The sequence below is a fragment of the Tribolium madens genome, unplaced genomic scaffold (genome assembly GCF_015345945.1).
Source record: "Tribolium madens isolate multiple individuals breed KSU strain unplaced genomic scaffold, Tmad_KSU_1.1 Scaffold_19;HRSCAF=116;Tcas5.2_LG9, whole genome shotgun sequence".
Taxonomy (NCBI): domain Eukaryota; kingdom Metazoa; phylum Arthropoda; class Insecta; order Coleoptera; family Tenebrionidae; genus Tribolium; species Tribolium madens.
Genome location: NW_025400983.1, coordinates 4,178,563 through 4,189,434, shown reverse-complemented (window position 1 = coordinate 4,189,434; position 10,872 = coordinate 4,178,563). Strand labels below are relative to the sequence as shown.

At 29.8% G+C, this 10,872-nt stretch overlaps 1 non-coding gene across 1 annotated transcript; it reads left to right on the top strand.

The window, feature by feature from the left end:
• The first annotated feature begins 8,211 nt into the window (after positions 1-8,211).
• On the top strand, positions 8,212-8,284 carry Trnam-cau. The gene has a single exon. It is a non-coding gene; the product is annotated as a tRNA-Met (tRNA).
• Positions 8,285-10,872: the final 2,588 nt, after the last annotated feature.

Below are 10,872 nucleotides of genomic sequence, written 5' to 3'. Positions count from 1 at the left end.
TTTATGTAGTTTTTAATGTTAGTAATTTTAAATTAATCTAAAAAAAACTAAGAAAAATATTGAAATAAAATTATGTAGAATTTATGTAGAATCTAAAAGTAATAAAAACAATACAATATTTTTGCTCTTAAAATTCTGAAAAACTATACGAATTGCAGGTCTCAGTTTTTAAATTTTTATAAAGAAAGATTTACAACTCAAAAAAACTCTCAATTTTTTTTATTTATTACAATAAATTACTATACAGGGTGTGCCAGAGAACCACTATGTAAGGTAAGCGGAAAAAATGTTAAAAAAATTCTGTCTATAAAAATTTCGAAGTTATGAGAGTTCAAATTTTGCACTTTGACTCTTTATTTCTGTTGGTAAAATAATAATAAGTTGTTTTGCTACAGACTATTAGAAGAGAAAACAAGAAAGCTGTATCTTAAATTATATCTCTGTTTAATGTTACTTATGGCTTTTATTGGCAAAATTTTTGTACCTTTACTAAATAATTAAAAAAAAAAAAACATACAAAATCATCAGTATCATTAGATAGACATAAAAAAATGTCAAATGTCAAAAAATAAATGTCAGGATTTTTTTCACATTTTTTCCGTGTTCCTATTAGCTTATCTTACTTGAACTTTTCTATGGGGCGCGAGTTTTGGCGCACCCTGTACAGGTAATAAAAAAACTCGAAAGTTCTAGCTTTATGTTTATTTTATATTAATTTTGAAGCAATAAAACATTGCAGAAGTAAATTTGTTTGTTTTTTTAGTTTTATTTTATTTTTTTTACATAATTAGACTCATGCTCTGAGTTGAAATTGGTTTGAAGATAAAATTTGGTGAACATATTTTCTTTAGTAAAGCAACAACACTTATCACTCTCTTATCATAATTAGTCTGTTTGTTGATAAATCAGCAGCCTCTGAACAAATTAACTTTGACTTATTTCCCAACTGTTTATTAAATCGTGTAATCTTAATTAGCGTAATTAATAAATTACCCAGCGACGTAACACATTATTTTGGTTGCATCATCATTCCGGTTGCCCCCGGGGTCACCGCTATAAACCCTCCTGTCACCGAATTATTCATCTCTCGCCCCGTCGTAAAGCAACTCTCGAAATCCCATCGCAATTTCGCAGATTTAGCGCTAGATCGATCGTCATTTGGGGCTAAGGGGGCCATTTTAAAAAGCTGAAAGCGTACTTTGCGATGTTGAACTGTTGGCAGTATTGTCCTCCAAGGACTGCCAATAAAATCATAGCTTTTTGCGGCAGAACACCGAAAATAGAGCACTTAAGATGCCGATGACGGATTGAATTTGCAACGATTAAAATTATCTCATTTGGATGGCTTTTAACACGTGCTTGAGTAAAAATAGTGGGTGGAGGAGCAGATGTGCGTTTTACCAGAATCGGGGAAAAAGTGTGATGGATTTTTCGGGAGATTTTTTTAATTTTTTAGATAAAAGTGGCGACGGTTGTAAATTAGGCTAGTTAGGGCTACTGTCAAAGACGAGATAAATCGCTTATCAGGACGAGATAACGCGTGTAATTGTTTCATTTGGAGCTAATTTCGGATTGAGTTATTGGTCGGGATTGATTGGACGAGTCGGTTAGATATTTTCGAGTTTGATTTATTCCCTAATTAAAGGCTGGAGAATAATTAAGTCGAATTCGGATTGAGAAGATTAAGAGGCTTTGATGATGTGTTAACTGTGACTATTTATCCTTTTCAATTTCGACATTCTTGTCATTAATATCAATTGATGATTATTATAACTTTCACACTTATTATTGTGAGAAGGATTTTCTATTTTTATTTCGACAGGAGACTAAATGAATTGATGACCCTAATCGCCCAAGTCGATGCGTGTTTCGTCGTCGGTTTATTTTCAAAATCAACACTGAAAATTTTTATTTTTTGGCTTATTAATGATTCATTAAATAAAACACAGAAAAGCAAATGCAGTGTTTTTGATTTCTAACATTTCTTTATTCAAAAATTGGTAAATTAATTAAAAATTTGCATTCAAGGTGAATCAAAACTGCCAAAAAATTTCAAATAAAAAACCCTTTGAATTGTGTACTTGTACAATTTTGGTAAAATTGTACCAATAAGCTCTAAACTTATAATATTTGTTAAAAAGTCGGCTAGTGATCATTATAACGTTTGAGGATTAAAATAAATAAAAGTTTTTTGGTTTCTTCAAAAAAAAAAACAAATTTATTAACAAATTATTGATAAAGTTAAAATTACCGTTAAATAATAAAAATATAGATTTATTAATTAAAGTTTTTTGTAGATTTTGTTACGCATTTTTGATCAAAAAAAAAGACAAGACACATAAAGACATAAAAATATAAAATTATTGTAAAATATGTATTTCATAATTTTAGTTTAATTAGAAAGAGATGTTTTGGAGATGCAGATAAAAGTTGAGTCACCTGGTCTATTTACATAAAAATACAGGCTGTTCAAAAAGTGGCGCACCAAGTTAGTGTTGAGGAGCATAAATGAAGACTACAAAAAAAAATAAAATTTTTAGTCATATTTTACAAAATCTGAAGCTACAAACTTATTTTGTGAAATATTTCAATACAATACACTTTCTCAAATGTTTGTATTTTATTTTAAGCAACCGTTGAATAATTGTTTTTGTCTAAGCTAGATAAAAATAGGGAGAAAAAATGTGGGCTAAGAAAAGTTTAAAACTTGGTACCTACCTACAGAAAGATTTTTTAAGAATAAAACAACAATATCAAAATATACAAGATAAAACAGAAGCTAAGAAAAAGCAAGAAATGAAATCTAACGCAAAAGATAAAAAAAATTAAAAATAAAATAAACAATAAATTAAAAATATAAAAGTAAAATACTTTAAAATTTTGAGTTGGATAACAGTTGAGTTGAATTTTTTTTAGCATTTTTGCTTTTGAGTTAAAATATTGACCGTTTTTTAGACTTAACTTTTAGGCACGGATATATAATACATCCGTGCCTTTAGGTCTGACCAATTTTGGTGGAAATTTGCTATTTTATGTTTGCAAATCGCTTTTTGCATTTATGAATAATTCAAGACGGTGGCTGAAAGCTAAAAAAATTGATGATAAAAAAAAGAATGTAAAAAATCTAAACTAGATAAAAGAGAGGAAGGGGAAAAGAATGTTAGCTAAAAAAGGTTTTGAATTTAGTACTATAGAAGAAAGTTTAAAAATTAAACAACAAACAATATCAAATTACGCAAGATGAAACAGAACCTAGAAAAAAGCTAGAAGAAAAATCTAGCATAAAAGATAAAAAAGAAAACCAAAAACAAAATAAAAATGATAAACCAGAAAAATAAAGATAAGATACTTTAAAGTTTTGAGTTGGCTAATAGTTAAATTAAATTTTTTGGGCATTTTTGGCTATGAGATAAAATTTGGCTGTTTTTTTTGCAATTTTGGTAGAAATTTGCGATTTTATATCCGAAATTTGCTTTTTGTGTTTATGAATGATTTAATAGGTCAATTGGAAGCTAAAAAAACTAATGAAAAGAAAAAAGTATGCAAAAAATCTAAACTAAATAAAAAAGAAAAAAAAAATGTGAGCCACGAAAGTTTCAAATTTGGAACAAAAAAAAGTTTTAGAATAAAACAGCAAACCATATCAAAATACGCAAGATGGAACAAAACCTAGAGAAATGTTAGATGAAAAATCTAATGCAAAAAATAAAAAAAAACTTAAAATAAAATAAAAATGAAATTAAAAAAATAAAGGTAATATACTTTAAAGTTTTGAGTTGGATAACAGTTTTTTTTTGGAAATATGAGATTTTATGTCCGAAAATTGCTTTTTGCGTTTGTAAATGTAATAAAATAAAGCGACTAAAATCTAAAAAAACTGATGATATAAAATAAGTACCAGGTGAATAAAAAGTATGGAACGAAGCGTTTTTCTCGTAAACTAACCACTTTACAAAAAAAATAATTAGCGTAGCGTAAAGTCCAATTAAAATGTGACCATTTATCAAGAATAACATTTTTCGAAATTTTTTTTAGTTTTCGAGTTCTGGAAAAAAATTTTTTTTTTAATGGCAACCCACTATGGTAATTTTTTTAATTAAAGATTATGATCTAAAAATGACCTCTAATTAAACAGAATTGTTTTCTAGTCAGTACTTTTTTTTAATAAATTGTTAAAGTTGCGTTCTGAGCCCATCACGAAGATTTTCCGAACTTGAACGAGGGAGTCGTTTCATGACTTTCCTCGTTGATTTTTGGTGCAGGTGCTTTGGGGTGGTTCCGGATGGATCAAAAAATGTAAAAACAAATCATTTTCTTCTATTTTTAGTCCATTCGAAACCACCCCAAAGCACCTGCATAGAAATCAGCGCTCTCCCATGATGAAAAGCATGAAACAACCACTTCGGTTAAGTTCGGAAAATCTTCGTGATGAGCTCGGAACGCAACTTTAACAATTAATTAAAAAAAAAGTACTGGCTAAAAAACAATTTTATTTAATTAAAGGTCATTTTTAGATCATAATCTTTAATTAAAAAAAATTATCATGGTTGGTTGCCATTTAAAAATTTTTTTTTTTCTAAAACCCGAAAACTAAAAGAAAAATGTTATTTTTGATAAATGGTCACATTTTAATTGGACTTTACGCTACACTAATTATTTTTTTGTAAAGTGGTTAGTTTACGAGAAAAACGCTTCGTTCCATACTTTTTATTCACCTGGTATGTAAAAAATTAAAAGTAGATGCAAGAGAGAGAAAAAGAATATAAGCTAAAAAAACTTTATAATTTATAGAACAGAAGAAAGTTTAAGAATAAAACAACAAACGTTACGATATCAAAATACGCAAGATGAAACAAAACCTAGGAAAAAGCTAGAAGAAAAGTCTAATACAAAAAAAAACGTTTAGAGTTGAAAAATATGGCCGTTTTTGGAATCAGCTCTCTTTAAGACTGATTTTGGTTGATATATAAGATTTTATGTCTGAAAAATCGTTTTTTGCGTTTATGAATGATTCAACAGGGCGTCTGGTCCGCCGCCCGATCAACAATGCCAATGATGTCCTCGTGTTGTCCACTCTTCGCTGATTCACTTATCTTTCACCGCTTGTAGTTTCGTGAGAAAACCAGTGTTCCTGTCTGTATAGTAATGATGGCTGCCAGTCGCACGCGTTTCTTTATATCTCTCACGTCCCCAGATCGCATCATCCTCAAGACAATTACGTTAATAGAAGCAGAAAAAGAAGAAGCTCCGCGGCGAATTTTTYCCCGTTTYTTCTGTAATTGGCCATTAGACAGCTTGGCGCTCACGTGTCCTGTCCCATATTACGCAATGGTGCCCCCGTACCAGTAGTAGGTCTCATTATGTACCTAGAAACAACGCTCGATAAGCATCTCTTCCAAAAATCCAGCCACAATTATGACTCTTGCTGAGTTATGGCACGGCACAACCCGACCTATAAATTAGATACATATCAAGACACCTGCGTAAAAACAATCGACGATCATCACCCCGAAAACAAAAGACGAGATCGGCGTAAAAACGCCGGTTTTTTCGCCTCGCGCCACRGATATTTAAATAAAATTGTGSCAAGTGCCACTAATGCAATTTGTTCGATCAGAATGCTCCTATTGTTCGTTGGAAAAAAGTCGCGTTCGAAACAGTCTAAACGAGAATGTGGACGACTTAACAGATAAATCGCTTTTTATCTCCGATTTTGCGACGACACGGATTTATGGCTTGGCTTCGTCGCGAGATTGACGGAAATCGGGAGCTGCGACTGTGACAATGTCTCGTTTATAACTCAAGCCGAAAAGACACATTCTCGACGACAAAATGGCCGCAAAAACAGGACCGAGAGCCGAGAAATTTAAATAAGATGCGAACCACAGACGGACAATTGATACTTGAGGAAAGACCAAATTTTTAACAATCAACCAGATTTCTTCTTCAAAGAAGAAAAAAGCAAAAACGAAAAAATTACTCAATTTTGTAATCGGACTTTGTTACGCATTTTGCTCACTTGGTATTTTGCTAAAATCRGTTATCAAGTTTTATGTAACAAATAGAAAAGTATTTAGAGGGGTGTTGATAAAACTTCACTCACCCGGTATACTTTTWCAGTTTTTTCTCAATTTAATCAGATAATACCCGTGACTTAAAATTTGATTATTAAACAAAATATGTAAAGTGAGATTATCAAATCCTTTTTTTTTGCAAAGAAATTAAAAACGAAAAAAATCTCAATTTTGGAATTTTTGCTAAAATCGTTTTTTCAAGTTTTATGAAAAAAAAAGTGTTTGGACGGGTGCCGTTAAAACTTGACTCACCTGGTATATTTTTTGTAATCAGTTTTTTTCTTAATTTAATCAGATTAAAAACCATGGTTCAAAAAACAAAGTTAAGTGTAAGTATCAAAATCAGATTTTTTTTTTCTTTGCAAAGAAGAGAATAACAAAATATATTTATTCAATCTGCTTTGTTATGTATTTCGAAAAGAAATTGGAACAACTTGGCAACACTGCAACTAGTATCTACATATACTTGGTAGACTTTTGCTTAAAACTAAAAACAATTTAAAAAAGACAGTAAGAGTCTGTCTATACGTATTTTCAAAATTTAAAAAAAAAATTAGAATTTGGCAACACCGCAATCAAAATTTATAAAGAAGGGATGGTTATACGTGTTTAACCTTTGAATGTTGTTAACAGTTGTAATTTGTCAAAATGGATGTTGCAGATATAGCATAAAAATATCAAACATTCTGTATGATAATAATTAATTACACTCTGTATAATTGAACATGATTTTAATAAATTTATCTTTAGCATCTATACAATCATCAATCAAACACACTTTAGTGTGGAATGACAACCCTGAAAAAATAGATCATCTTTAGTACGTTGTGAGACAAAGATGGATTAATACCATATTTTTTAGGTAAACAGAGAGAGATATTAATAGACTTTTTTTACGTTTTTTTTATTAAATGTGCTAACAATTTGAAACATTTTTTTGATAAAATTGTTTTTGTAACAAATAAAAACGTGTTGTAGGAGGTGTGAATAAAACTTGACTCACCCGGTATACTTTTTATAATCAGTTTTTTCTCCATTAATCAGATAAAAAGCATGATCTAAAATTTGATTATAACACAAAATATGTAATGTAAGATTATCAAAACCACATTTCTTCTGCTTCTCAAAGAAAACAAAAACGAAAAAAAACCTCGATTTTGAAATCTGACTTTGTTATAGTTAATTTTTACTAAAATTGTTTTAGGTYATAAATAAAAAGGTTTTGAATGGGTGCGGTTAAAACTTGACTCAGCCGGTATATTCTTGTAATCAGTTATTTTCTTAATTTAATCACATTAAAAAAAATGATTCAAAATTTGATTATAAAACAAAATAAAGTGTAATTATTAAAAGCAGATTTTTTTCTTCGCAAAGAAAAAAAAAACAAAAACGAAAAATATTTTCTCAATTTATCAATTTGCTTTTTTTTGGTTTTGAGTTTATGTTAAAATTAGTTTTTGTAACAAATAAAAAAGTGTTGAGGGAGGCGCGAATAAAACTTGAATCACCCGGTATACTTTTTGAAATCAGTTTTTTCTAATTTAATCAGATAAAAATCGTGATTTAAAATTTGATKATAAAACAAAATATTATGTAAAGTGAGATTTTTTTCTTCGCAAAAAAAACAAAAAAGAAAAAAAAAACATATATTTTGGAATCTGACTTTGCTATGCATTTTGTTAAGTTAATTTTTGCTAAAATTGTTTTTTCAAGTTTTAGGTTACACTTGACTCACCCGGTATATTTTTCATCATTTTTTTTCTTAATTTAATCAGATTAAAACCCATTATTCAAAATTTGATTATAAAACAAAATAAAGTGTAATTATCAAAACCAGGTTTCTTTTTATTCGCAAAGAAGAATAAAACAAAAAACGAAAAATATTTTCACAATTTGTTTTGAGTTTATGTTAAAATTGTTTTTTTGTAATAACAAATATAACGGTGTTGTGGGAGGTGCGAATAAAACTTGACTCACCTGGTATACTTTTTACAATCAGTTTTTATCAATAAAAACCATAATCTAAAAAGTGAGACTATCCTGATTATCAGAGATTATTAAAACCGAACAAATCCTGAAAGATTTTTCAGCTTACATAAGTTTGGTTAACATATTAGTTGCGGCATATTGGGCACAAGCCTCGGTAGCGCAGTAGGCAGCGCGTAAGTCTCATAATCTTAAGGTCGTGAGTTCGATCCTCACCCGGGGCATACCTTTTTTTTTTTTTKGGTGCTATTTTGGTCTAGGCCCGGTGACGCAACAAGCCATAAATCCTGCATAGTGTCTTTGTAAAATGTCACGTAAATCGGCCATCCATGTCCGGTGTGAGTATCAAATTACCGTCTCCGCATTAAAAGACCATTAAAGCAAATTCGAGGAATAAATCGTCGGTTGAGATTTGTCCGATCGATGTGTATGCAAAGCGTTGGTTTTATTTTATGTTCAGTATCGTCGGAAAAGCCCTCGCGCCGATGACAAATCGTCGGAAAAGTGGGAGCGGTGAATTTCCCCAGAGCGGCTGTGATGCGTTGTGTTCGCGACATTATTTTCCCTTGTCATTTGTTTGCAGTCAAACGACTATAATATTTCAGAATATATTCGACACTTTTACACCTTTATGTTTTCCATAAAGATGACTATTTTTATAGCCGACGAGATAATATCTTTATGTTTGACAGGAACACGGGCTATTCAACTTATTTTGTCCGTGAAATAGCATAGCGGCGGGCGGGGGAACGAGTTTTTCGGTGATATACACACCGAAACGAAAAACAGAGCGCTCACAGGCAGCAATTTCAATTTATAAAACACATACAGAGTCTTTAAACAAAAAATTTCTCACAAAATTAGTCGCAATGTTGAAGTCCAAGCTCACCTCTAGCCGCAAAAACCGAATTTTGTAATTATTTTTGGTAATTTATTGCTTGTAGCAAAAATCTAAGTAATAAAGATATAATAAGAAACACTCTGTATACTATATAAACTTTAAAAAAGTTGCAAACATCAAAACCAAGGCCTAAAATGTAAAAAAAGAACTAAGAATTTTAAAAATTACAATAATTTAAGACATTTGAGAATAGAAGTTAGACACTCTTGAAATAATAGAACTAATTAAAGACAACAAAAAATTAATAATTCATAATAATAATAATGTAAAAAAAGTAGTACATTATGTTATTAGGATTGAGAGAACGGAGCAACGCAATAATTTGCAAGTAAATGAACAAAATAGTCAGGATGCTTTGCAACTAATGAAATCATAAAAACACTTATAAATAAACATCACGTATCAATATAGCAATTTGTGTTGAAATTTTTAAAAGTGTTAATTAATTTAACTAGTGCAGTTGGTAGTGCAAAATGTCGAAACAACATTGGTAAATGTCAATAATGTAATGGTAAAATTGAAAAAATTTTTACTCCATGCCATATTAATTTAACTAGTGCAGTTAGTAGTGCATGCTGATGATCTACGATGTACCTACCTCCAAGGGCGGATCTAGAAGTTTTAACTAAGGGTAGTGATCAAATAAAAAACTTTTTATATAAACAATTAGGTAAATATAATGATAATAAAAAATTAATGAACAGATTTATAAACTTTTTTAATAAAACAACAACACTAAAAAAATATTCAAAACCAACAAATAAATGATAACTTTGATTTAAGATACAAAATCATTCTTTCTACCAGAGTGGACAGTTGACTAAACAAGGCGTCAAAGATGTTTGGAAAATGGTGGTCACTTTCAGCATTTGCTGTATTTTTTTTATTCGATGTGCATTTCAATAAACCTATTTTATTATTATTATTTTAACTTAACTATTAAAAAAAGTATACAAATCTTTTTGCTGGGGAGGGGTAATTACCCCATTACCCCTACTGTATCCACGTCTGCCTACCTCTTCAAAAATGCTGAAACAGAGAAAGAGACAAGAAAGAAATAATTGGTAAATATCAATAATGTCGTGGTAAAAGTAAAACCGCTTAGGGTCAAAAATAGAATTTTTGCTTCTTGGTTGCAAGGTAAAACTTTTACCATTTAATCATAAAAGTGGTTATTTTTGTGACGTTTGAGTATTAAATATTTTCTGAAGCTGCAATTATGACTCATCTTGTATAAATTGAGTCTACTTTGACATGAAAGTAAGTCTGTATTTAAAAAAAAATACATCAACGTTGCAACCGAAAAAAAAAGTTATCGTTAAATTTCAAAAATTGTCATTAAAAAAAAAGTTGACAATTCTAAAATAATAAAACCCTGTATAAATAAAACAAAATTTATTAAATGTAGTTTTGTCATTAAAAAATAGCTACAACAAAATAGTAAAGTCAATATCTTCTGTTTTTATCCGCCCTGTATTTAGTAGACTTTTGCTTAATAGTATATAGGAACGACTTAAGAAAACAATAACAGAGTTCATTTGTGTATATTTTTAGAATTTTGAAAAAAATTGAAACAACTTGGCAACAGTGCAACTGGTAACTATAGCTAGTAGACTTTTGTTTAAAAGTAGAGACAATTAAAAAAAAACAGTGACAAAGCCTAAGTCTATAGGTACGTATTTTCAAAATTTTGAAAAAAATACAATTTGGCAACACTGCAATAATGATTTAAAAATAAGAGATTGTTATATGTGTTTAACTTGTGAATATTGTTTTGTAAAAACAATGTATTCATTTTGTGTATTTATATGTACCGTGTCATCAAAAAAATAAATAAATTAGAGTAGGCGACGATTACTGTTCTATAGTTGGCAACACGTTGGCTGGAACTCTGGGCTGGAAATTTTCCAC